We start from the raw sequence: 22,448 nt of genomic DNA on the forward strand, positions 1-22,448 counted from the left end.
GTTGCCGCAGGCTTCGACGCAATGCACCACCGAGTTATTATGACATTCTCCTTGTTCTTTCGTAGCAGCATATACCAAAAAAGAAACCGGCACGCTATTTGCGACGAGGATGGGATTCGAACCCACGCGGGCAGAGCCCATTGGATTAGCAGTCCAACGCCTTAACCACTCGACCACCTCGTCCCTTTTTTTTTTTTTTTTTCTTTATTACATGGGAGCAGACTCTTCAGCAACACAAGAAACAAGGCGCTACAGGTACATATTCAAAAGTCAGGCAAGCATGTGCACGCGTCCAATAAAAGCATCCAATCCGGCGCTGTTTCTTGAGCAGCGTAAACACTACGGACGTAGGCAGCAGATTCCCGAAAAAACGACCGAGTGCTTCGCGGTGGTTCAGCGTGCCTGTCACACATTCTACTTCGGCAAAGACTATGCAGACCAAGAACTATGAACATGTCATATGGTGGGTCACAGGAATCTTTAAAAGGTAAGAAACGAATTGTGTATGGTGTGATGTCTAAATCTTTTTTAAGTGTTCTTTGGAGAATGTCCCAGAAGAACGCGGCATCCCTACAATCGACAAAACAGTGATCAATCGTTTCAGCATGTGGACACAAACGGCAGTTTGTAGACCACGGCATGAAACAGCTCCTTTTTTCTAACCAGGTTTTGACAGGAAGGGTTGCCGAATGTAATTTAAAGAAAAAGGTTTTGATCCCTGGAGGAATGATCATTCGACGGACACGCTTGAGTTCATCTAAGTAGCAACATTCCAAATAAGGCGCACGATAATGGGGAACAGGAAACAATGTGTCTATCAGTGCAGCAGAAATTTCTTTACGGGATGCAGTGAAAATATAATCCAAGCTAAAGCAAGCTTTAAGAAAGTGAAAGCCTTCAACAACCTCTTTCAAGAAGCCCCAAGGAGCAGGTGGTGCATCACTGACAGATGACGACACAACTATTTCTGGAAGGTAATTCATTAATCGAAGTTGTAACATCTCTCTTAGAAAAGGACTGTTTACATCACGTAAGAAGAATAACCGGGAGACAAGTTGCCTCACAAAAAGGTGAACTAGGCCAAGACCACCACTCTCAAGAGGAAGAAAAAGGTTATCACGCCGCATGGTTTCAACACGTGAGCTCCATACATAGGTAGCAAACACATGATGGAAAGCTTGCAGCCTAAGTCGCGAGCAGAGTAATACCTGCAGGACATACATTAGTCGAGCTGCTAGAAACAGATTGCAAGCTTCAGCTCGGCCAAATATGGACAACTGCCGCCCCTGCCAGTTGTTAACCTTACGTTGTACTTCTGCAACTTCTGCTGACCAGTGAGGACTAGTGTTGCGATATTGAGAGAGGGGTACACCTAAGTACCTGAGGTCTTGCCTCCACTGAATACCAGCGAAGTGAGTTGGCATTGTACACCATTGACTCAACCAAAATCGGGAACTCTTCTCAAAGTTCACAGTTGCACCAGAAGCTGAGCAAAACTGCTGCGTTATGGCAAGGGCAGTCTCCACGCTTTTCTTGTCAGCGCAGAAGAAGGCTATGTCGTCTGCGTAGGCAAGTACCCGGACCTCATTGGATAACAATCTGAACCAGTGAAAGGTATGATCCTTCAAAATTCGTGCACAAAGCGGTTCCAAGTACAGAGCGAGTAATAAAGGTGACAAGGGACAACCTTGCCTTACTGATGCCCTGAGGTAGATAGATTCAGATAGACAACCATTAACTATTAGCCTTGTTGTGCCATTAGCATAACACATGGAGATGCCTTTAAAAAGAAGAGATCCAATGTTTATGTGCTCTAAAACACTAAACAAGAAGCAGTGATTAACTTTATCAAATGCTTTTGCCAAATCAACCTGAACTATTGCAACCTGACCCGCACTGTCTGTCACACACTCTAGCACAGACCGTGCAATGTGGATATTTGTCTGAATTGATCTTTCTCTAATGCCACATGTTTGATGGTCTCCCACCAATGATCGAATTACTTCTTGAAGGCGACTAGCTAATATCTTAGCAAATATTTTATAATCCACGTTGCAAACTGATATGGGGCGATATCCCTCAACTTTCTGCAATTTTGTTGCATCACGGCTTTTGGGATAAGTACTGTGTGCCCTTGATAGAGCGTGGCAGGTAGGTATCCAATCCTGTAAGCTTCTTCATACACTTTAAGCAGAAAGGGAGCCAATATAGAGCAGAAACACTGATAAAATTCCGCACTCAAGCCATCAGGCCCAGCAGTATTGCCTTTAGTTAGCGAAGCAATGGTTGCTTCCACTTCCTTAAAACTTATGTCTCTATCAACGTCATCACATTCTTCTTGACTGAGCTGTGGCAGCAACGAAATAAAGTTTTCCGTTACAGCTTCACTCTTAATTACTTTATGAGACTGAAAGATATTCTCGTAATGATCCGTGAACGCTTTCATTATTGTATCCTGGTCATTAACAATCGCTCCGGTATACTCTATCTCGAGAACTTGCTTCGACAGAGCATGCCGACGCTCATCACCAAGCGAACGACTACAAGGCTGTTGCTCCAAATACCGACGAGTACGCGCTCGAACTAGTGCACCTCTGTATCTCTCAGTGTCCATTGTCTGCATTTGTACCTTAACGTTGTAAATGTCCTCAATGTACTTGCCAGGATGCAGGCATTCAAGTTCGTGTAGCTTATCTAGCAACTTGCACAACTCTTTATATTTTCCTTTTTTCTCAAAAGACAATATGGAAGCTTCTTCAATGGCTGTCATTTTAACTTCTTGCTTGAATATCTCCCATTGCGCAAAAACACATAAAAAACTACGACTTGAAACGTCAATAAGAATTTCCGGGACGCGCTTGAGAAAAGGCTTATGTAAGAGTAACTGATTGTTAATTTTCCATAAATCCCAGTTCATTCGCGAACTTTGGCACTGCCGGTTGCCCAAACAAACCGACACTAAACAATGATCACTGAAGAACACAGGGTGCACACTGTAGCCGTATAGTCTAGGGAGGATAGGTAAAGATACATAAATCCGATCAAGCCTTGCATGAGATGTACCTTGAAAATGTGTGTAGCGAAAAGAGACCTTTTCATGATCCCCTACATCAACAAGCTGGTAGTCGCATGTCATGGCATTCAAAACGTCAGCGCTGGTATCATGGCGTTGCCTTGTAGTCGACCGATCCTGACCACTACACACAAAATTAAAGTCACCTAAGACAACTAATACACGGTCATTGCGTAAGTGCTGGGTCACCTCGTCCTACCGAAAGCCAGCCTCCGCGAAGGGCTCGACAACCTGGAAATCAGCCCCACTGGAACGGTATCCGATAAGGCTGCAGAAAGCGGGAAATGGCAGCTCGCCAACCTCTCGGAAACAGCAGCAGGTGTGTTGTGCCCTACCGACACGTTGCCGCAGGCTTAAACACAATTCACCACAGAGTTATTACGACATTCTCCCTGTTCTTTCGTAGCAGCAAAGTTCCTTATACCAAAAAGAAAAAAAAACAAAAAAAAAAAACAAGCACGCTTTATGCGACGAGGATGGGATTCGAACCCACGCGGGCAGAGCCCATTGGATTAGCAGTCCAACGCCTTAACCACTCGGCCACCTCGTCCTACCGACAGCCAGCCTCCGCGAAGGGCTCGACAACCTGGAAATCAGCCCCACTGGAACGGTATCCGATAAGGCTGCAGAAAGCGGGAAATGGCAGCTCGCCAACCTCTCGGAAACAGCAGCAGCAGGCGTGCTGTGCCCTACCGACACGTTGCCGCAGGCTTAAACACAATTCACCACAGAGTTATTACGACATTCTCCCTGTTCTTTCGTAGCAGCAAAGTTCCTTATACCAAAAAGAAAAAAAAAAAACAAGCACGCTTTATGCGACGAGGATGGGATTCGAACCCACGCGGGCAGAGCCCATTGGATTAGCAGTGCAACGCCTTAACCACTCGGCCACCTCGTCCTACCGACAGCCAGCCTCCGCGAAGGGCTCGACAACCTGGAAATCAGCCCCACTGGAACGGTACCCGATAAGGCTGCAGAAAGCGGGAAATGGCAGCTCGCCAACCTCTCGGAAACAGCAGCAGGCGTGCTGTGCCCTACCGACACGTTGCCGCAGGCTCCAACACAATTCACCACAGAGTTATTACGACATTCTCCCTGTTCTTTCGTAGCAGCAAAGTTCCTTATACCAAAAAACAAACAAACAAAAAAAAACAAAAAAAAAAACAGGCACACTATATGCGACGAGGATGGGATTCGAACCCACGCGGGCAGAGCCCATTGGATTAGCAGTCCAACGCCTTAACCATTCGGCCACCTCGTCTTTTTTTTCCCCTTTGTTTCTGGATTTCGTCAAGTACACGTCACACAAGAATTCATATCTCTGAATTCAACATAACTAGACAAATCTCTACACGTAGTAAAACCGGGACTGACAGCATGTCCCGTGTAGCTTGGTTAGTAAGGTTTAATCTCCAATAATTTTTCAATCATATGCAGCCATTCAGGTGACTCGTTAAGAGCCTTGAACACATCTCTAAGATATGTAATAGTTTCAGCAAAATATATCTTCGCTGGCTTGGGATCAACATGTTCGTGTCTAATATCCATTCTTGTTTTCCAGACACTATGCATGGTTACCAGCATCATCATATCACTTGGCACGCCTCCTGTTTGTTCAAAAGGCAAGAACCGAATTCCGAATGGCGTGAGCGGGAAATCCTTTTTAAATGTCCTCTGTAAGACGTCCCACAAGAAAATTGAATCCGAGCAATCCAAGAAAATGTGTTCAATTGTTTCTGGCCTATTGCATATCATACAATTTACACCCCAAGGTAGATAAATACCTTTTTCTTTTAACCATGGTTCAACAGGGAGCGTGCCACTGTGCAGCAGAAAGAAAAATCTTTTAGTTGATGCTCTGATAGGCATTTTCTTTACACGTTTCAATACATCCCGTTCGGGTCCTAATGCATACTCTGCCCGATACAAAGGTACAGGGCATAACACGTCAACTAAATCCTTATACAGTTGTTTTTGTAGCGTTAGCTACACTGGCCTAGCCAAGCCCGTTTCGCGCGGCACATCAAGAGCCGTGCTGCGCATGCGCAAGGATCAGTGATGTCACACGGCTTGCGCACCGGAGCCACCGGAGCCGGCACCTCTCGCGCACTCCGCCGCCGCCGCGCGCGACTCACTGCCGCCGGTCTGCGCATTCCAGAGGAGTGACGTCGTAGCCGTGGTAGACGCACTGGCGCCGGCGCGCGCTCGCTGTGCAGTCGCCGTCTGCCACTGCGTTGGAGCCGCTGCGCTTCTGACTGGCGTTTGCCAGTGTGGTATAGCCATGGAGAAGGAGAGCGCAAATGCTGCTCAACAGCGCAGAATAACGGAGAAGCTTGACTCATCGGATCCCGAAGTAGTTGCCTGGCAATTAGCGGTTGAGCGTAGGAGGAATGAACAGAAGAAGGCTAAACGTGCTGCGGAGACACTGGAGCAAAGGGACGAACGTCTAGCAAAGCGGCGTCGCCAGGAGGGTGAGCGACGTGCCCGACCACCCCTGCAGCAACAACAAAACGCCGTCGATGACGTCAAGGCTCGCCGATCGACTGAATATACTGTGAAACTCAGCGAAAGCGCCAGTGCGACTCGGACCTTCAGCTGAACCTTTGCTAACGCTACGTATATCCTGGCATAGCCGAGCTAAGCCACTGCAACTATTTACAACGAAGCTGTTTAAGCCAGCCGTAAAAAGTGCGCGTTTCATGAAACTATCATCATCAGCAGTGGCTCGAGCGTCGTCGTTTTTTGTAGCGTTAGCTACACTGGCCTAGCCAAGCCCGTTTCGCGCGGCACATCAAGAGCCGTGCTGCGCATGCGCAAGGATCAGTGATGTCACACGGCTTGCGCACCGGAGCCACCGGAGCCGGCACCTCTCGCGCACTCCGCCGCCGCCGCGCGCGACTCACCGCCGCCGGTCTGCGCATTCCAGAGGAGTGACGTCGTAGCCGTGGTAGACCACTGGCGCCGGCGCCCGCTCGCTGTGCAGTCGCCATCTGACACTGCGCTGGAGCCGCTGCGCTTCTGACTGGCGTTTGCCAGTGTGGTATAGCCATGGAGAAGGAGAGCGCAAATGCTGCTCAACAGCGCAGAAGAACGGAGAAGCGTGACTCATCGGCTCCCGAAGTAGTTGCCTGGCAATTAGCGGTTGAGCGTAGGAGACAACCAGGAAAGCTAAGAATAATCAGCTGAACCTTTGCTAACGGTACGTATATCCTGGCATAGCCAAGCTAAGCCACTGCAACTTTTTTGGTTACTAATGACAAATAATCGAGCGAAAAATGCACTTTGAGAAAGCGAACAGCATGAACAACTTCTTTCAAGAATCCTTTCGGCGCTACATGCGGTGCGTGAAAGGACGATGCAATGTACTCCGGCAGCGCATCCCGCAGGCGCACTTGCAAGGCCGTACGTATAAAACCATCACTTTGATCACGCAAGAAAAAATATCGTGAAACAATCTGCTTAAGTAACAAGTGCGAAAGGCCAAGCCCGCCCTTCTTAACAGAGTGAAACAGATCTATCCTGCCGGTCCGCTGCCAAGTGGATCTCCAGATAAAGATAGCAAAAACTCGGTGAATCTTTTGCACGCACATTCTCGACATGCATATCACTTGTAGTATATAAAGAATTTTCGCCACTAGAAACACATTGCAAACCGTTGCGCGCGCAAATATCGACAGGTCGCATCCACCCCATCTTGTTGTCTGTGTCTTAATGTGTTCCATTTGGTCAGTCCACTGTTCGGCATTTTCGTTATAGCACCCTAATGGGATTCCCAGGTACTTGGACGGAGAAGTGCTAAAGTTGATCCCTTCAATTTGGTCTGGTCTGGATTCCCAAGCCCCGTGCCAAAATCCTAGACACTTTTGCCAACTAATGGCGCTTCCAGTGAGTCTACAGAAGGCTCTTGCGTCACTGACCGCCTCTTTTATGCTCTCTTTATTTTCACAAAAAATCGCGATGTCATCTGCATATGCCAAAACCTTTACTTCATGCGATAAAAACTGATATCCGGTTATTTTTTTATTGTTCAGCACTCTTAAACAAAATGGCTCTAAATAAATAGCAAACAATAAGGCTGAGGCGGGGCATCCTTGACGGACACTAGAACGTACGGTTATGTCTTCGCTGAGTTTTTTGTTAATTACAAGTTTAGTCTGACAATTATCATATGCCATTTTCACACCGTCGCTTATTACCGCGCCTACATTGACATAATCCAGCAGTGCAAAAAGTATGCTATGACACACCCTGTCAAATGCTTTTTCCAAATCTAATTGAATCATGGCTATACGGCCACCTGACGCTTCACAGCACTCCAAAACTGTTCTTGCAGTATGAATATTGTTAAAGATACTTCTTCCTCTTATTCCGCACGTTTGGTGTGCACCAACAATACCGGTAATTACTGTTTGAAGTCTTGTTGCAATGACCTTCATATACACTTTATAGTCGACATTTGTCAGACTTATGGGCCTGTAATTTTCCACCGACTGCAATCTCTCAGGGTCTTCAGTTTTCGGTATAAGTATAATATGGCTTTTCCTAAAAGATATGGGCACTTGTTTAACGTCATAGGCCTCTGTTATGGTACGATGAAGCATTTCCTGACATTTTTGCCTTGAAAACTTATAAAAGGCTGCCCCGATGCCGTCTGGTCCAGGTGTCTTGCCGTTACTAAGGTCATCAATCGCTTGCTGAACTTCCTTTATTGTGATGGGTCTTTCAAGATCGTTTTTAACGTCCTCGTCTAGTTTGGGCATAAGCGCCAGAAACTCTTTTACAAACGGATCTTGCATTTCAACTTCGTTGCCCAACAATCTTCGGTACCGTTCAAGAAAAGCCATTTCGATAACCTTCTGGTCTGACGAAACCATGTCCTGATATCGTATTTCTTTAATCAGCGTTTCTTGTGGCATACCTCTTTTCTTCAGTGAGCGCGCGTTTGTTGGGTGCTTCGCCCACCAAGAACCTTTCCGCACGTGCCCTTACCACGGCGCCTTTATATCTTTCCTCCGCAATGCATTCCATCTGTCTTTTCACTTCTTTAATTTCTTTTATAAACAATCCGGGTATCGTGCTATCTGCATTTAAAAGATAATCAAGTGTGGCTTGTAGCTCGCTTTCTTTTTGTCTTTCTTTGTAGCGTATGACGCTTGACCTCTCAATTGCACACATTTTAACTTCACTTTTAAAATTCTCCCAAACCGCGCTAAAACATGTATAATAAGCAAAGCCTCTTTACACTTTTGACCCACCAGTTTAACAAACGTGTCGTCTTTCAAACGGTTTTCATTTAATTTCCACAGATCCCAGTTAAATGCAGTTGTTTTTCTTTTATTTACTATTTGGAACATTACAAGACTATGGTCACTGAAGCTAACGTGTTTAACTATGTACTTGCTACACAATGATAAAATACTAGCGGAAATATACGCACGGTCTAATCTAGCGTGGCTTTGAAGCTGAAAGTGCGTAAACTGCACATGATTCCCACGAAGAACATCACCAACGTCTACAAGGTCACAGTTTTCTGTTAAAGCACGAAGCTGTAGTGCACTTTTATCACGAACGGGCTTATTATTAGCCGTGTCTTCGGGCATGCAAACGCAGTTAAAATCTCCTAGTAACATTACAATTCTATCACACTCTAAGAAAGTACCTACGTAATCAAAAAAGCATTTTCTGTCGGAGCAGGTATTAGGTGCGTATACGCAAATAATTCGCCATTTTTTACCATGCAAAGCAAAATCACAAAGTGCTAATCTGCCGTCTTGTGAAGTTGTAACACTTTCTTCAATAATACCAATTGACCTTTTTAAAAAGATAACACATCCCCCAGATTTTCCAACGGCATGGCACACGCAGACATTAAAGTTTGCTTTATAATTATCAATCATGCGGTCAGTCTGCTCCTCGCTCTCAATTTTTGATTCTTGTAGCGCTAAGATGTCCAAGTCATTTTCAGTTAACAGCCGTTTTAACTGGACTTGTCTCTTTCTTGCCGTCAACCCTCTTACGTTAAGCGTATCTATCCGAAACGCTGACGCTGATCTAGAAATCATTGAAAGCGATGGGTCAAGCCGACCGCACTGCGATTGGTTCATAATTCCCGGACTCAGGCTTACAGTCTCTCGCCGCCCTACAAGAAGTGGCCTCGCTGTTTGAGGCGAGGCTCGAAGCGTCTTCCTTAGCGTCACACATTGGCGACACTTGCTGCTTGTCCGTCCGTTGTTCAGCCTCTTAGTCGTATTCCGGACAGCAGCCCCGCTAACGCGGAGGCACTGTCGGTGCCGCTCTTTTGTCTGGCGGCACGTTGGGTTTCACTTTAAACGAACTTCTTCTGACGACTGCCGTCTTCGGGAGTGGCTCACCAGCAGAGGCTTCGTCGCTGTTGCCGATGTCTTCAGACCCTTCACGCGGCCTCTTTGAGATCGCAGAAGTGGCGCTTTTCCCTCCGTCTTTGTCAGCTTCTTCCTTGTTAGGCTCGACCTCATAGGTCTCCATCGCGGTCGCAGGAGCACTTGTGTTTCCAACGGCTTTGTCGTCTTCTGTTGGCTCTTGTAGGTCATTGACCTTACCGTCCTCACTGTCTTTCGTTTCTCCAGCTTTTTCAAGCGACGGTTCCGCTGATGGCTGGCTTCCAGAACTTGAGGGAACACCGCCCCCACTGGTGGTTTCCTCCGCGTCGGCCTGGTCGATGAGGTGCTCATTCACGGTGTCATTTCTGCCAACCCCTGTTACGTTGGCGTAACTACGCACGCACTGGAGCTCGTCGTGGCCGTAACGACGACAGAGCCCGCAGCGTGGAACTCGGCACTCGCGCCGTATGTGGCCGGTGCCGTGGCACCGGAGGCAGAGCGGCGGTCTGCATGGTACGTGCACTAGTGCATGGTCATCACCGACGCGGAGTTGATGTGGCAGGTCTTCCACGGTGTAGCCAGCCTTCAGGCGCAGCGACACTAGACGCGTGTGCGAACCTTTGTCATTGCAGCATGCCACACGCCACTTCTCCCTCGATATCTCACTAATGGTGCCGTAAGGCGCCAGGGCGATTCTCACGTCTTCATCTGGGGTGGTATGCAGAAGCCAGTACAGCTTTATCCTGATGTCTCGGTTGCAAGGGTCTATCACAACACACCGATGATCCTTAACGCTGAAGGTTGGGGTTGACAAAATCTCCTGCTTGGCTTTTCCGTCCTTGAATGTTATCGCCCATACGTGGTTCGTTCGGTAGGCTCCGAGGGCCACAACTTCCGGCATGAGCTGCAGACGGCCTAAAGCATCTCGGAAGTGCTCGACTCGGTAGGGCCTTGCTTTTACATCAGCGTGCAAAAAAAAAAAACAATAGTCGTTACGGTCGTACCTGAAGGCAACTGCGGCAAAATAATCTGATATTCCTGCGTTGTCATATCATTCAACCTGTTTCCGCGACCCTGCTGGGCCGCTGTAACAGCCCCTGAGGAGAAAGACATTCTGCGTCCGCACCGAACGGTAGCCGGAAGTAGCGGCACACCGAAGGACGGGAGGCGGAAGAAATAGCACATCTTGTTCTCACTGCGAAACCGTTTGTGTTACTACTGCAAGCTGCGTGACGAGTGCCGAGAGGCGCTTTCGTTTACCTGGATATAAATAAAAGAAAAAAAAATACTGCCGTGACCAGGATTCGAACCTGGGTTATTGCGGCCACAACGCAAGGTACTAACCACTATACGATCACGGCACACCGAAGGACGGGAGGCGGAAGAAATAGCACATCTTGTTTTCACTGCGAAACCGTTTGTGTTACTACTCCAAGCTGCGTGACGAGTGCCGAGAGGCGCTTTCGTTTACCTGGATATAAATAAAAGAAAAAAAATACTGCCGTGACCAGGATTCGAACCTGGGTTATTGCGGCCACAACGCAAGGTACTAACCACTATACGATCACGGCACACCGAAGGACGGGAGGCGGGAGAAATAGCACATCTTGTTCTCACTGCGAAACCGTTTGTGTTACTACTGCAAGCTGCGTGACGAGTGCCGAGAGGCGCTTTCGTTTACCTGCATTTAAATAAAAGAAAAAAAATACTGCCGTGACCAGGATTCGAACCTGGGTTATTGCGGCCACAACGCAAGGTACTAACCACTATACGATCACGGCACACCGAAGGACGGGAGGCGGAAGAAATAGCACATCTTGTTCTCACTGCGAAACCGTTTGTGTTACTACTGCAGGCTGCGTGACGAGTGCCGAGAGGCGCTTTCGTTTACCTGCATTTAAATAAAAGAAAAAAATAGTGCCGTGACCAGGATTCGAACCTGGGTTATTGCGGCCACAACGCAAGGTACTAACCACTATACGATCACGGCACACCGAAGGATTTTTTTTTCCTTATTGCCGTCGTCGACGTACAAAATCAAGGGTTACAAATGATAAAACGTGCCAGCCACACTTTGGCCAACACAGCACTAAAATCTTTTCAGTGACACCAGTTCATCGAGTACATACATCCATTGTGGTGGATCAGGCAGTGATTTGTAAGCGTCTCTCACGTAAACAACACTCTCAATGAAGTGTTCTCGCACCGGTATTACAACCAAGTCTGCATGTTCAAATTGCATGCGAGTTTTCCACATAGCGTGGAGGCCCAGGACCATAATGAGGTCGTACGGTACTTGCTCTGAGGTATCTATTGGCAAAAAGCGTATCCCATACGGGTCCAGGGGTAACTGCTTCTTCAGCGTTCTCTGCAGAACGTCCCAGTGAAAGATCGGGTCCCAGCAATCTAGGAAAACATGTTCTATTGTTTCTGGTTTTTTACATAAAAAGCAGTCGGTTGTCCAGGGGATGAAAATACCCTTGCTATGAAGCCAGGTGTTAACGGGAAGTGTGTTTGAATGTAATTAGAAGAAGAAGGACTTAGTCGATGGCCGTACTGGCATTTTCTTCCCTCTTTTTAGCACGTCCTGTCCGGGGCCTCCACGGTGTGGCGAGCGGTACAAAGGTACGGGGAGCATCGTGTCCACAAGATCTCTGTACAATTTTTTCTTTGTAACGGTGGACAGATACTGCTGTGAGAAACGCACATTTAACATCCTATATGACATCACCACTTCACGCAGGTATCCTTTCACAGTTCCCGGCATGTTCAGAGCCGACGAAACAACGAATCCCGGAAGAAGTCTGCCCAGCCGTACTTGTACTATTGTTCGAAGAAGGAGATCATTTTGATCCCGCAGAAACACAAAGCGTGACACAATTTGTCGCAAAAACAAGTGAACCAGACCAAGCCCACCTTTCTTGACCGGGAGAAACAAGTTTGTTCGACTCGTCCTCTCCCAGGTAGAGGCCCAAATGAAAGTAGCGAAAATGCGGTGAATTTTTTGTACGCTTACCCGCGCAGCACACAACACATTCATAACATACCATATCTTAGGAACTAAAAAGAGGTTGCAAACAGTGGCTCTAGAAAACATTGACAATTGCTTTCCTCTCCAACCGTCAGCCTTTTCCTTTGCTCTCGAAGCTTGGTCGAGCCAGTACGGTTCGGCCTCACGGTAACTTCCGAGAGGCACCCCCAGGTACTGTGTAGGCAACTTTGACCAATTCAATCGAGAAAAGGTCTCCGGCGTGTCTTTCCAACTCCCATGCCAGAAGCCATAAGTTTTATCCCAGTTTATCTGGGCTCCAGCTGAAACGCAAACTTTTTCGACTACAGTAGTCGCCTCGTTAATGCTGGCTTTATTTGTACAGAGAATCGCAATGTGGTCTGCATACGCCAATATTTTAACGTGTGCTGCCTGTAGTCGATAGCCTGCTATGCGGTCGTTGTTTTTAATGGCCAAACAGAGTGGCTCGAGATAAGCAGCAAACAGAAGGGGCGAAAGCGGGCATCCTTGACGCACCGACGAGAGCACACGAAAGCTATCGGTGAGCTCCCCATTAACAATGATTCGCGTTGAGCAGTCTTTGTACGCCATCGTTACACCTTCCGTTATGACACTGCCAACGTTCGTATGTTCGAGTATGCATAGTAGAGCCTTGTGCGAGACGAGGTCGAAGGCTTTCGCCAAATCTATCTGCATCATCGCGATGTAATCGCCAATCGCGTCGCAACACTCTAGCACACTTCGAACCACGTGTACATTTGTTGTAATACTGCGGCCTTTAATACCACAAGTCTGGTGAGGCCCTACCAATGTTTTGATGACACTTTGCAGTCGTTTCGCTAAAACTTTCGTGAATATTTTGTAGTCAACGTTGGCTAGAGTTATCGGGCGATATGAGCCTGGCCACAAACGTTTCTTTTCATCATCACTCTTCGGGATTAGCACAATATGCGAGGTTGTGAAAGACAAGGGCAATCTTTTTCGGTCATACGCTTCGCTGATAACTAGATGGAGGACATGAGCCAGCGCTGACTTAAACGTTTTATAGAAAGTAGCCCCTAAGCCATCAGGCCCAGGTGCTTTACCGGGCGCCAACTCGTCTATTGCGCACTCTATCTCACTCAGGGTAATGGGATGTTCTAGCCGTGCCTTAACTTCTTCATCGAGCTTTGGCATCAATGAAAGAAATTCCGTCTGGTAGCCATCTTTAGGTTCACGTGGTTGACCTAAGAAGGCTTTGAAGTGATCGACGATACCTTGTTTGATGTCGTTTTTGTCGGACGTGATGTCATTGCCTTTAGCTAGCTGGCGGATTTCCTTCCGACATGCGTACCTTTTCTCGTCTGAGAGAGCTCGTTTTGTTGGCGCTTCTCCCGCCCACAGCTTCTCAGACCTTGATCGCACAACGGCGGCTTTGTATTTCTCAGAGTCTATCCTTTCGAGTTCGGCTTTCACTTCCTTTATTTCGTTAACATACACACCAGGCTGGACACTTTCCATGCAGATGAAAAATTGCAGTTGCTGGCGAAGGTTCGTTTCTGCCTGTTTCAGGTTATGCCGAAGGACACAATAGCCATTGTTTTTACTTTCTGTTTAAATTCTTCCCATTTAATGGCGAAGCTTGCTAATTCGACTGAAATCAGGCTTTCTAGTTCCTTCGCAACAGCATCAACGAAAGCATCGTCATCCAGCAACTGCGCGTTCAATTTCCAGAGGTCCCAGTTAAAGGTGTGTTTGATCTGTCTTTTCCCAAAGGTGGCAGTTACCAAGCAGTGATCGCTATATGCAATGGGTTGCACATCATATTCACTACACAAGGGCACCAATTCGGCTGACACATATAATCTATCTAGCCGAGCGTGGCTATCCCGCTGGAAGTGCGTAAACTGCGGGTGGGTACCGCTGGCGAAGACACTACCGATATCTTCGAAGTCGTAATCGTGCACCAGCGCATTTAGCAATACAGCACTCTTATCGCGAACGCGTGAAACTTTTGCGCGATCGTCAGCAGTGCATACACAGTTAAAATCCCCCAGCAGTATGACCACCTTGTGGCAGTTTACGTACGCTTCAAGTCGCTCAAAGAAGATTCGCCGGTCTGTTTCAATATTCGGCGCGTAGACACAAATGACTCGGAAATCCATATCGCAATAACAAAAATCAGCCACTAAGGGGCGACCTGTTTCACACGAAAACACTGACTTCACACAAATGCCAAAGTTTCTTCGAATGAATACAGCGCAACCACCTGATCCACCAACAGCGTGAGAAACACACACGTCGAAGTGCGCACGAAAATTGGACACCATTCTGTCGGTTAGCTCTTGGCTCTCCATTTTGGTTTCTTGGATTCCCACAAGATGCAAGTCATTATCTAAGAGTAGGCGACTTAGCTGACATTGCCGCCTTCTTGCACCAAGCCCTCGTACATTTAACGTGGCTACACGTAGTGCTCCTTCGATATTAGCTGCCATGACTACACGGTAGAATGGTGCCCATCACAGTTACGCAGGGACGAGTGTTGATAATGACGCGCCGATAACCGCGTCGAATGCCACAAAAGGGAACACAACCCGACCTCTCGAAAACAACACTCACATGCAACTCGGGCCCTCGTTCCTGACACATATCCAAGACAATAGCGCTCAGGGTGACGGCCATTGCACTCAGGAACCCCCCAACCCGCCTCAAGCAAAACACAGTACAGAACTACGGAGGCGGTTTACCCGCCTGCCGTGGATCAGCCGTAATGTTCGGCCGCAACTTCAAGGTTGGTCTCCTCATACCTGGCGCTTTGGGCGGTGGCTCGTCTCCGCCGCTGCTGTCATGCATCGTAGCCAGGCTATTAGTCTGGTCGCGCGGACGTTTCCCCGCCTGCAAGTTAGCAAGCCCGATATGGGTGTCCATGTCTTCATGTTCAGGGGGGGTGGAGTACGCTCCCGGATCAGGTGGGCTCTCTTCCTCACGGTTCGGCATGGCTACAGTGCCCTCCACTTGCTCTTGTTGTTCAGTGGTGACGGCTTCATCGACATGTTGCCCCTGTTTCTGAAGTCGTGCCTCCGACTCTGTCTGCCTCCTCGCCAGCTGCTTCCTTAGCCGTGGTCGATGTGTCTTCCATGTCCGCCTCGTCCATGAGTAGGGCGGAGTTGTCGTCGTTGCTCACGGGTCCGGTCACGCTAGCGTACGTCCGCTCGCACTGACTCTCCTCGTGACCGAAGCGTCGGCACGCACCACACCGCGGTATGCGGCAGTCGCGACGAATATGGCCTGTTCCGCGGACGCGTAGGCAGAGTGGGGCCGGGCCCGGCACAACCACGAGAGCCAGCTCGCCGGAGACGCTCACCTGGTGTGGGACGTCGACCAACGTTACGCCCGGCTTCAACTTCAGCGTAACCAGTCTTGTGGTAGAGTTCTTATCAGCCACGCCATGCACCCGCCACCGCTCGCGGGCGACGTCCGTGACCTTTCCGAACGGCGCGAAGGCAAGACGCACGTCCTCGTCGGGAACGGTGTGCAGCAGCCAATGCACTTTCAAGCGCACATCCTGGTTGGCGGGCTCAATGACGAGGCATCGGCCCTTTTTCACCTGCAGCTCACCAACGCTGACTATCTTCTTCACGGCTTCGTCGTCCTTGAAGGTCACGGCCCAAACATGGCTCATACGGTAGGCCCCGAGAGCCACCACTTCCGGCAGGAGCGATAACGGAGCGAGCGCATCGCGGAAATCTTCCACCCGGTATGGGCGGGCCCTGGTGTCACAATGTAAAAAAACGGTGTTCACAACAAGACGCCCTGTTGGCAAACTCGGCAAAACAACTTGGTACTCGTTGTCCGCAACGACACTCCTGTTACCGTGGCCGCTCTGGGCCGCTGAAGCCGCTCCTACGGAGCCCGTCATCATGCGTCCGTCACGCTCGGTGGCCGGAAGCAGAATTTAGGCGGAAGAAATAGCACATCTTGTTCTCACTGCGAAACTGGTTGTGTTACTACTGCAAGCTGCGTGACGAGTGCCGAGAGGCGCTTTCGTTTACCTGGATATAAATAAAAGAAAAAAAATAGTGCCGTGACCAGGATTCGAACCTGGGTTATTGCGGCCACAACGCAAGGTACTAACCACTATACGATCACGGCACACCGAAGGACGGGAGGCCGAAGAAATAGCACATCTTGTTCTCACTGCGAAACTGGTTGTGTTACTACTGCAAGCTGCGTGACGAGTGCCGAGAGGCGCTTTCGTTTACCTGGATATAAATAAAAGAAAAAAAAATACTGCCGTGACCAGGATTCGAAACTGGGTTATTGCGGCCACAACGCAAGGTACTAACCACTATACGATCACGGCACACCAAAGGAGGGGAGGCGGAAGAAATAGCACATCTTGTTCTCACTGCGAAACCGTTTGTGTTACTACTACAAGCTGCGTGACGAGTGCCGAGAGGCGCTTTCGTTTACCTGGATATAAATAAAAGAAAAAAAGATACTGCCGTGACCAGGATTCGAACCTGGGTTATTGCGGCCACAACGCAAGGTTTTTTAACACGAAAGTGTTTTATGCCGGGGTCCACCAAGACTTCACTGACGTATTTCCGTCACAGAAATACGTCATAGAACATAATACAAAGAAAGAAACCAGAAGAAAAAGTTCTACAAACATGCAAAATTTGGAAATCGAACCCACGACCTCTCGGTCCGCGACGATAGATCGCCGAGCGTTTAACCCATTGCGCCACAAACGCATTTGCGGATAGCTACACAGGCGCGCCTTATATATCTAACACTCCTCCGTGTACCCGCGCTCTTGCTCGGGGCGGTGCCGCCGCCTACGAGCAGAAAAGAGAAGTACTGCATTATGACACTAACGCGCACCGACAGTGAACGCTTCGGTGGTCTCAGCACTACGACTATAGTGCCTAGAATATACTTACTAGTGTGCCGACCGCGGGCTTTCCGGTGGCACGGAGAATGATGCCTTCCGCCGGCGGCCACCAGACGGCGATAGCCGTACGGACCGTGCTATGCCGAGCGGCGTCTCTAGCCAACGCGCGCGTGTGCGACAGACGCCAATGGGCTGTCCCAGCCCGTTTCGTTCTGCGGAGCGTTGGTTGAGGTGCAAAGCGTAATCGAAAGAATATGATTTCGTTGCACTTACAAACGATCGTATGCACAGTTATCATTATAACGCTACACTATACGGGGTGTTTCTTCGAAAAATACGTTTCACTTTCGTGTTCTATACCGATTCCTATATAAGAGGGATCAACCACATTTTTTTTCTTTATTGCCGGTTTTTCAACACAACACGTAGCACACATCACAAATGAGACATCAAAACAAGGTTACAATAAAGGTTGTTATTGTTGTGCACATAATGCCGTCAGTCACGTGGTGACTGGCGATGTCATTTAAAATTCTTTTAGTGTAACCAAGGGTTCCACGCTGGGAATCCAGGGGGAAACACATTCTTTTGTTTTTTCTACTTCTATAAAACGAGCCATCCTCTCTCGAAAGTACGGCCTTGCCGGTCTTCTATCTGGTTCACAGTAGAATCCAGCCATTCGTGAGCGCCATATACTGTGCAGGCCAGTCAACATAATCAGATCAAAAGGTACTCCTTCTTCGCTGTCTATTGCAAGGTACCTGATTCCGTGCGTATCTAGCGGGAATTCTTTTTTCATTGTCCGCTGCAACACATCCCCCCAAAAATAGCCCCTCCCAACAGTGAAGAAAAACGTGATTGATGGTTTCCGGTTGTTTGCAAATAAAACAGTGAGAACCCCAGGGCATATAAAACCCACGCTCCTCAAGGAATGTTCTTACTGGAAGCGTCCCGGTATGCAGTTTGAAAAAGAAAGATTTCGCACTTGGCGCTACTTGCATTCTTTTAACTCTTTTCAGGACATTCTGACCTTGGCCTGCACTGTATATGGCTCTGTACAAGGGAATCGGCAACACTATGTCACATATGTCTTTATACATTTTTCTCTTTGTAACATAATACAAATAATCATTAGAAAACCGAACGCATAGAAATCGCACACTTGATACTACTTCCCGAAAGTAACCCTGCACCGTACCCGACATGACATGGGTGCTTATAACATAGTCGGGTAACAGTCGCCCTAATCTTGCCTGGCACACCGTTTGCAGGAATGGGTCCCTTACCTCGCGAAAAAAGAAAAACCGGTTCACTAACTGCTTGAGAAAGAGATGTGCCAGTCCAAGCCCCCCACACTTTACTCTCCTGAACAAATTTGTGCGACTGCACCTTTCCCAGGTAGATCCCCACACAAAGATCGCAAAAACCCTATGCAATTTTTGCACATTTACCCTAGAACAGTACATAACTTGCATCACATACCATAATTTAGCCATAAAAAGCATGTTACACACGGTAGCCCTCGCAAACATGCAGAGATAATTAGCCCTCCAAGCATTCGCCTTTTAACGTAAGAGGTCTGCTTGTTGCTGCCAATAGTCATTATTTTTTTTGTAGGACTGAAGTGGCACACCGAGGTACTTCACAGGCATCCTCCGCCACACGACGTTGGCAAAAATGTCCGGCGTCGACGGCCACACTCCGTGCCAAAATCCTAGGAACTTTCCCCAGTTTACCCCACTTCCTGTAACGTCGCTGAAAATTTTGACAGCTCTAATGGACTCTTCGATGCTTTCATAATTGATACAACACACTGCAACATCATCTGCATATGCGAGCAATTTCACCTCTGACGATTGTAAACGAAGACCGGTAATAGAATTATTTCAAGTACTGACAAACATAACGTTTCAATATAAATGCAGAAGAGAAGTGTCCTTATGGGGCAGCCCTGGCGCACGGAACGCTGGATTTTGATGGGGGCCCCCAATGCCTTGTTAATAATTAGTCTGGTAGAGCAATTCTGATACGCCAGAGCTACACCGTCCATGATGATGGACCCGACATTAATGTGTTCTAGTATGGTAAACAAAATAACATGCGCTACACAATCAAATACCTTCTCCAGGTCCAACTGGAGTACGGCCACACAAGCTTCCAGGGAATCGCAACAATCTAGAACGGACCGCATCTTGTGAACATTCGTGGCTATAGTGCGACCCTTAATTCCGCATGTTTGGTGCGGACCGACTATGTCTTTAATAACTGTCTGAAGTCTAGCAGCTAGAACTTTCATTAAAACCTTGTAGTCCACATTTGTGAGTGCTGTTAGTCTATATGATGTTACTTGCTTCAGCTTGTCCTCATCCTCTGACTTCGGAATCAGCACCGTGTGGGATTCACTGAACGACGGTGGTAACACCTTTCCATCGTACGCCTCGTTAAAAACCGCTACGAGTACTTCTAACAATTCCTTTTTAAACCGCTTGTACCACGCAGCGCAAAGCCCATCAGGGCCAGGCGACCTTGCCGGGATTCAAATTATCAATCGCGCGTTCCTCTTCAAAAACAGTTATCGGCGCTTCTAATGCAGCTTTCGTTTCATCACTCAGTTGAGGCATGCGTGCTAAAAACTTCGTTTTAAAGCGTTCCAGGTTTACCTGCCTATGTGCAAATAGATTCTCATAGTGCTGAAAGAACACACGTGCTATGCTATCAGTACCTGTAACTTCGTGACCGCTTGCTTCGATCACGTCAAGCTGATTGCTTCGTGCATGCGCCTTTTCCAGTCCAAGGGCCCTTTTTGTGGGTGTCTCACCCACAGCAAAGGACTCGGCTCTAGCACGAACAATCGCGCCGCGATAACGTTCCTCGTCATGCAGTTCCAGTTGCTGTTTGATATTCCGTATATCACTTTTGAATGCTCCCGGCTCTTGGCACTCCAGTTCTGTCAACTTTTCCAAGGTTGTTCTTAGTTCTCTTTCTTTCTTTTTTGCTTCATAATTTATAGTGACAGTACGATCGATGGCTTTTATTTTAATCCGTTGTTTAAACTCTTCCCATCGTTCTGCAAATTTACCTTCTCCATTCAGAAGAGTTTCTGCGACGCACTCCAACACCTCTGCTACGAAACTTTCATCAGTGGTTAGTTTCGAATTCATTTTCCACAGTTCCCAAGAGAAACTGCAACCTTTTGTCATTCTTCCTATGTCACATTTAACTACACAATGATCAGTGAAGGAAATAGGACAGACATTGTAACTGTTGCACATAGGTATTGCTGCAAGCGACACGTAAATGCGATCTAAACGCGCATGGCTGTTTGCCTGAAAGTGCGTGAAACGCACATCTCGCGTCCCCATCATCCTGTCAGCCACGTCCTCCAATTCCCATTCAGTAATTATCTCGGCCAAAATGTCCCGACCTTTATCGCTCTTTAGGCCTCGATTTGACCTATCTCTGGCATTGAGAACACAATTAAAATCACCTAACAGTACCATATGCTTATCAGAAGTCATCTGCTCCTTTAACTTTGAAAAAAAAATGCGACCGATCTTCAGGCACATTTTGCGCATAAATACACAACACACGCCATTCAAGCCCACTCAATACAAAATCGCACGAAACTAACCGGCCGGATGAACATGAAAAAATACCTTGCACCGCGAGACCCGATCATTTCTTAACAAACAATACGCAACCCGCCGACGCCCCTATGGCGTGGCTCACTATCACGTAATACCGCGACGTAAACCGCTGCACCATGCTCCGTGTCTCCTCGTCACCATCCACTTTTGTCTCTTGCACTGCTAACACGTCAAGGTCATGGTCCACCAGGAGCCTGAACACTTGGCTCTGCTTTCGCTTGGCGGCCAGACCTCGAACGTTTAGTGTCGCCAATCTAAGCGTCGGGTTGGTAGCCATGGTTGTCTAGTGAAATGAGATTGGGCCCGGAGCATGGTGCTTACCTTTAGCGTCTAGCGCTCCGCTAGACGCCCCCAGGCTCACCCGGTGGACCGGTGCCACTGGAGAGCGGTGGTGGCTTGTTGTCAGTCTTTTTTTCCGCCGTATCAATGTTGGGACGTGGCTTGTAGCTGCTGCGCCTGCCCACAGATGTCTTCGAAGGCGGCCCGTCCTCGCTACTTCCTTGGTTCGCTGCGTTGCTGCCTGCAAGCTGTTCAAGAGGACGTTTGACAGAGGCTCCGACGTTGCTGCCCGTTGCGTCGTTCTTTTCCGACGGGTCTTCCACTGTCTGCATTGGCACACATGCATCCACTGAGTTGCTTGTGCTTTCGTCCTTAGTCTTGCCTGCTGTATCTTCTGCACCTACCTCGGTAGCCTTGTTATCCACTGGGGCCACCGCCTCGACAGCCGGTGCAAGCGAACCGTCTGCCGCACTTGGGATTGCCTGGTCTCCTGCCCCTTTTGCCGCGTCCTCGGCCTCGGCCACATCCATCACCAACTGCGCGGCGTCGTCACCCTCGGCCGGCCCGGTCGCAGAAGCGTACGTGCGTATGCACTGGTCTTCCGAGTGACCAAACCTGCGGCATTGCGAGCACCGAGGGACCTTGCACTCCCGACGTACATGACCAGAGCCATGGCAGCGTAAGCACTGCATTGGGCGGCCAGGCACGACAACAAGGGCCAGTTCACCAGCGACCCTGATTTCGTGTGGGATGTCTTCCAGCTTCACGCCGCTCTTGAGCTTGAGCAACACGGACCGGGTAGTCGTCCCCTTGTCGCTAATTCCTTGTACCCGCCATCGCTCTTGGGTGACCTGAACGACCTTTCCAAAGGCCGCCAGCGCCGTTCTTACATCTTCATCAGCCACACCATGTATTAGCCAATGAAGACGCAGCCGTACCTGCTGGTCTTGGGGGTCAACCACGATGCAGCGCCGCCCCTTTACCTTGAGCTCCTTGACGTCCAGCAGCCGTTTCGTGGCGTCGGCGTTGTTCATGGTCACCGCCCAGACGTGGTTGATCTGGTAAGCCCCAAGGGCAAGCACCTCCGGCAGCAGTCCTGTTGGGCCGAGAGCGTCCCGAAAATCCTCAGCTCTGTAGGGTCTGGCTCGCACGTCACCGTGCAAAAACACGGTGTTCAGCACCACGCGTCCTTTTGGCAGGGGAG

The 22,448-nt window shown here is 48.6% G+C and overlaps 9 non-coding genes across 9 annotated transcripts; all 9 read right to left on the reverse strand.

Annotated features, from left to right (window-relative positions):
* Positions 1-101: 101 nt before the first annotated feature.
* On the reverse strand, positions 102-183 carry Trnas-gcu (transfer RNA serine (anticodon GCU)). The gene has a single exon. It is a non-coding gene; the product is annotated as a tRNA-Ser (tRNA).
* Positions 184-3,541: 3,358 nt separating this feature from the next.
* On the reverse strand, positions 3,542-3,623 carry Trnas-gcu (transfer RNA serine (anticodon GCU)). Its single transcript has one exon. It is a non-coding gene; the product is annotated as a tRNA-Ser (tRNA).
* Positions 3,624-3,889: 266 nt separating this feature from the next.
* On the reverse strand, positions 3,890-3,971 carry Trnas-gcu (transfer RNA serine (anticodon GCU)). Its single transcript has one exon. It is a non-coding gene; the product is annotated as a tRNA-Ser (tRNA).
* Positions 3,972-4,252: 281 nt separating this feature from the next.
* On the reverse strand, positions 4,253-4,334 carry Trnas-gcu (transfer RNA serine (anticodon GCU)). Its single transcript has one exon. It is a non-coding gene; the product is annotated as a tRNA-Ser (tRNA).
* Positions 4,335-10,721: 6,387 nt separating this feature from the next.
* Positions 10,722-10,793, reverse strand: Trnah-gug (transfer RNA histidin (anticodon GUG)). The gene has a single exon. It is a non-coding gene; the product is annotated as a tRNA-His (tRNA).
* Positions 10,794-10,931: 138 nt separating this feature from the next.
* Positions 10,932-11,003, reverse strand: Trnah-gug (transfer RNA histidin (anticodon GUG)). The gene has a single exon. It is a non-coding gene; the product is annotated as a tRNA-His (tRNA).
* Positions 11,004-11,141: 138 nt separating this feature from the next.
* On the reverse strand, positions 11,142-11,213 carry Trnah-gug (transfer RNA histidin (anticodon GUG)). Its single transcript has one exon. It is a non-coding gene; the product is annotated as a tRNA-His (tRNA).
* Positions 11,214-11,350: 137 nt separating this feature from the next.
* Trnah-gug (transfer RNA histidin (anticodon GUG)) lies at positions 11,351-11,422 on the reverse strand. The gene has a single exon. It is a non-coding gene; the product is annotated as a tRNA-His (tRNA).
* Positions 11,423-16,501: 5,079 nt separating this feature from the next.
* Trnah-gug (transfer RNA histidin (anticodon GUG)) lies at positions 16,502-16,573 on the reverse strand. The gene has a single exon. It is a non-coding gene; the product is annotated as a tRNA-His (tRNA).
* Positions 16,574-22,448: the final 5,875 nt, after the last annotated feature.

This window comes from Dermacentor silvarum, chromosome 1, assembly GCF_013339745.2.
Source record: "Dermacentor silvarum isolate Dsil-2018 chromosome 1, BIME_Dsil_1.4, whole genome shotgun sequence".
Classification (NCBI taxonomy): Eukaryota; Metazoa; Arthropoda; class Arachnida; order Ixodida; family Ixodidae; genus Dermacentor; species Dermacentor silvarum.